This window comes from Sinocyclocheilus grahami, unplaced genomic scaffold (assembly GCF_001515645.1).
Source record: "Sinocyclocheilus grahami isolate Dianchi unplaced genomic scaffold, SAMN03320097.WGS_v1.1 scaffold1943.1, whole genome shotgun sequence".
Lineage (NCBI taxonomy): Eukaryota > Metazoa > Chordata > Actinopteri > Cypriniformes > Cyprinidae > Sinocyclocheilus > Sinocyclocheilus grahami.
The window spans coordinates 128,190-133,107 of record NW_015507122.1 but is presented as its reverse complement, the minus strand read 5'-3'; positions in this window follow the sequence as shown (position 1 = coordinate 133,107).

Below are 4,918 nucleotides of genomic sequence, written 5' to 3'. Positions count from 1 at the left end.
ATTGCATATTTTTCCTATTTTAATTTTTGTTTTGAAAGTATGGTAAAAAACTGGTAAAATGTACCAACAATCACATTTAAAAAATATACACTTTTTGATATACCATTAAAAAAAACAGGTAGCCCATCTGAATTAGGATTTAGGCTATCCATCTAATAGTAGCCAACCAAAATCTTATTAACAGTAGAAGTTAAATCTTACTGTAGACTTCAAATCTGGGTACTGTCTTACGTTTTAAAATCACAAAGGGAGTTTGGTCCCATCAGGCTAACGTGACAGTCACGACTCATGCAGCTGTAAGGTTTTCTTTTTCTTTAGTTTTTACTCGCGATCTTTACAACACGCATTACATTACGTATTTCATGGCACACTGCATATTTGGCACCACCTATTGTTGTGGGTGTATTATTGACATGTCAAAGTCTAGACCCTGAATATAAGAAGACCGCGTTTTTTCGGATGTATTTCCAAGAAAAAAAACATTGTCTTATATTCGGGTCAATACGGTATACAGAGGCAAGATGAAAAGAAAAAATACCATCTAAACTTTTCTAAAGATAACAAGTTTCCCTCAGACATACATTCATATAAACTCCTACCCCTAATTGTATCGCGATTTGTTTAGCATCTCAACCGATTTGAATCGTCACATATTTTAATCGATTTTCAACCGGCTCGCGGTTAATCGTTACATCCCTAGTGTGTGTGTGTGTGTATATATATATAAATATATATATATATATATATATATATATATATATATATATAAATATGCACAGTACACATTCTGTAAACCAAAACGTTTATTTTGGATGCGATTAACCGCGATTAATCGTTGGACAACATTGCATTTAAGTTATCGATGCATCTCTTAATGAGAGATTCTCAAAAATCTCACCAAATTAATACAAAATACCCACAAAATTCAAGATATTGTTGCAAAAAAGTAATTGTATGAAATCACTTTATATTATAGCCTAAAATATGATCTAATTAAGCAATATCGCAAGAGCGGTTTTCACAAATTTGATATTGCTTTTATGCAAATATTCAATAAAGAGAAGTTATTTTTTTAAAGCACTGTTCTCATTATTTGTGCATTTGTAATGGTATGCGTGGATGAGTTTTGTTGTTAGTGATTTCAGTTGATTGTAACAGCTCTATATAGTGTCTTATTATTCTAATTGTATTTAATGGTTTAAAAAGCCGAGTTTGAGTAGTGCTGGTCTAGACTCGGTCTCACACAGATCAGCTGGTCTTGACTACAGCTCAGCTCAGCTCTACTCTACTCTGTGTTTGTAGAGTTGTCTCGCTGACGCGGGATTATTATAAACACTGCGCAAAAGTCTCTCTAGACTTTATTTAGTGAGTTAAGTGTGTGTGAAGCATCAGACAGACGCGATGCAGAACGCGGATCCCGCAGGTGAGTGCTCATCATCATAACATCAGCTCATCTCTAATAGTGTTATTATTATAATATCAGTGTGATTGTGACTGACTGACTTTATCCTCACATGCATGACGAGCATCTGAGAGGAGAGCAAGATTATGCATTAATTGCTTCATGAAAACTACTGTTCTGTATTTGTGTTTGTTAATTTCAATAGTAAATTACACATTTATAGATTGATTAAAGTATGGCCGGAAAGTGCAAGTATTCTGTTGCGTCTCAAATGTGTTTAAAACCTGCACGAGTGATGAAGACAAACAAGGAAAAGTAACTTTTGTCTTTTGGTTTAAATAAGGTCACACGATGAAATGCAGTGCAGTTTTATATTTTGGCATGATAGTTTACGAAATACCTCTGTAAATGTTATTTTGCAGTATGAAAGACTTGTCAATTTTAGTTGTATAGCGATTTTTGAATGCAGCTTTACAGGAAATCATGATGTGAATGTTTATAATATCGTAATATTTTCATGCCTTAGGCACATTTATCTGATTGGATAATATAACGGTAATATAATTTATATTTTGCAATGATGGAAACAATCAAGCTGTCAGTAGAACGTGATTTTGAGGGGGTGATTATTAATGTTCTCAATTTTAGCACAAAAACATTATACATTGGTGGCTTGTGTGCTTTCCTTGAAACGTTTTAGATGTTTGTCTAACGTTTTTAAAGTGACCACTTCTTTCAGAATTCCAAAGTTATGTTCCTGTGATGTTTGTAAAATGGAAAAATGCTAATTGAATGTTCTCTTAACATTTGCATAAGCAAAAAAACACAAGCAAGCAGTTTTTAGGGAGCGTTCTGTCAAGGTTCTGAACATGTTCCAGTAACGTTAATAGAATGTTTGCTCAAAGTTATCAGGTGTTTAACTCGGTTCTCTAAACGTTAGAACGCAAGCATTACTTATACATTGTTGAAATGTTTTTTTCTGAAAGGTTTTAGATGTTCATGTAACTTTTTTTTATTTTATTTCAATGTTGCCACTTGTTTCAGAACGTTCAGAGAACATTCACACGTAACGTTCCCATAATGTTTGCAAAATGATACAATGGAACGTTCCCATAAAAACATTGAAATGTTTCATGTTCAGAGAACATTGGGATCTGTTATGTGTAATGTTTTAGAGCGGGTGGATAATATACTAGTGCACAGCTGTAAGAGTGTGGTGTTTGTCCAGATGTGTTTGTGAAGCGGCGAAGGACGGCGCTCTGGTGTTCCGGGTCTCTGTTTGGACTCTCTGTTCTGGTTCTGGTGGTCGGGCTGCTGTCGGCCACGCAGACGGATAACGTGGCGGTGTCTGGATACTATCCCGGGATTATAGTGAGTGACTCCACACCGTCACTTTAATCAACTCTTTGTTTTGTCCTTTCATTGGAGCAATAAAACCGCAGTCTGTCATTATGTTGCTGAAGAAGATGGAGTCCAGACCAGTGTTGGGGAAAGTTACTTTTAAAAGCAATGCATTACAATGTTGCGTTACTCCCTAAAAAAGTAACTAATTACGTTACTTTTTATGGAAAGTAATGCGTTTCGTTACTTTTACGTTACTTTTCAAATCTGGGCAGGGCTTGCTTGTGTGTTTTAAATATAAAAAGTTCTATTTTTGGCGAATGTAAAACTTTTTCACACCAAAAGCCTCAGGCTGAAGGAAAAGTAAATTCATGTCTAACAGTAGAACGCAGAAGAAGAAAGTTCAACACTCTTCAGCAATAAAAACAGAACGAACGAATGTTGGAGTAATTTTTGCTTATTAGTATGAATTTGATCGAAGCTCAGCTGCAAAGACACTGGTTAATAAAATGGGATTAAATACATAAAGGATATTTGTATTATTTAACACATTTAATTATTGCAGGTTTGCATCATATTCTGAGTTGCATTTCAATGTTTTTATTCGTTTCGAGGAATCCTGAATTAATGCAGGTTCACATTTGGAACTAAAGTAACATCTTACGGTTTCTCAACATGGGCACAGGAGAGCTTTCAATCAATAAATGGGGAAAAAATTAACTATCGTTCCTTATTTTAATAAGTAACTGATATTTTCTTGTAAATTAAAAGGTAGTGCGTTACTTTACTAGTTGGTACTTGAAAAAAGTAATCTGATTACGTAACTCGCGTTACTTGTAACGCATTACTCCAACACTGGTCAAGATATTAGGTTAAATCAAGTTTGTTGGTTTGTTCTCTTCTCGATGGCAGCTGAGTTTTGGAGCGTTCTTGGGAATCGTTGGTCTGAACCTGGTGGAGAATCGCAGGCCGATGGTGAGTACAACCAGCCCAAATCATCTCGAAATGGCTTTATGGTGTATTTTAGATCGGCTCTCTGAGCGACGTAATGGCTCATCAATACAATTACAGCCATTGTATTTCAGTGAGGTTTATTTCTGTCCCTGTGAAATATATTTCAGATAATATTACTCGTTTTAGTTGGGAACACGAGGCACATCCGCCGTCAGATCGATGAGTGTGATTGGATATGTGGTCAGTAATGCTGAAAGTGATTGGCTGATGGATCAGGTGGAGCTTTAGCTGAATTAGATTAGCATTGATGATCGCTGGGCTCAAGGAGCTGCGGCCCATCTTCAGTCCAACTCAACTCACCTCACAGCCTTATAGAAACCAGATGTTTGCTGTTTACCCGTGTAAAACTCACTGACGTGATGCAAAAGCGTTGCTATGTGACTAATGGTGTTCCATGTGGTTGCTAGAGTGTTGCTATGGGTGCAGTGTGGTTGTTAAGGTGTTGCTAGGTTACGGTAATGTCTTCAGTATCATTGCTAGAGTATTGCCTCCTCCAGAGGTCGCATTTGAAGGCTGCATACGTCATTAAGGATGTCTTACTGTGTGGTCACTAAGGCGACTGGGTGTTTGGTATGGTTGCTAGGGTGATCGGTGTGGATGCTAGGGTGATCGGTGTGGATGCTAGGGTGATCGGTGGGGATGCTAGGGTGTTCGGTGGGGATGCTAGGGTGTTCGGTGTGGATGCTAGGGTGATCGGTGGGGATGCTAGGGTGATCGGTGGGGATGCTAGGGTGTTCGGTGTGGATGCTAGGGTGATCGGTGGGGATGCTAGGGTGATCGGTGGGGATGCTAGGGTGTTCGGTGTGGATGCTAGGGTGATCGGTGGGGATGCTAGGGTGTTCGGTGTGGATGCTAGGGTGATCGGTGGGGATGCTAGGGTGTTCGGTGGGGATGCTAGGGTGTTCGGTGGGGATGCTAGGGTGTTCGGTGGGGATGCTAGGGTGTTCGGTGGGGATGCTAGGGTGTTCGGTGGGGATGCTAGGGTGTTCGGTGGGGATGCTAGGGTGTTCGGTGGGGATGCTAGGGTGTTCGGTGGGGATGCTAGGGTGTTCGGTGGGGATGCTAGGGTGTTCGGTGGGGATGCTAGGGTGTTCGGTGGGGATGCTAGGGTGATCGGTGGGGATGCTAGGGTGATCGTTGTGGTTGCTAGGGTGTTCGGTG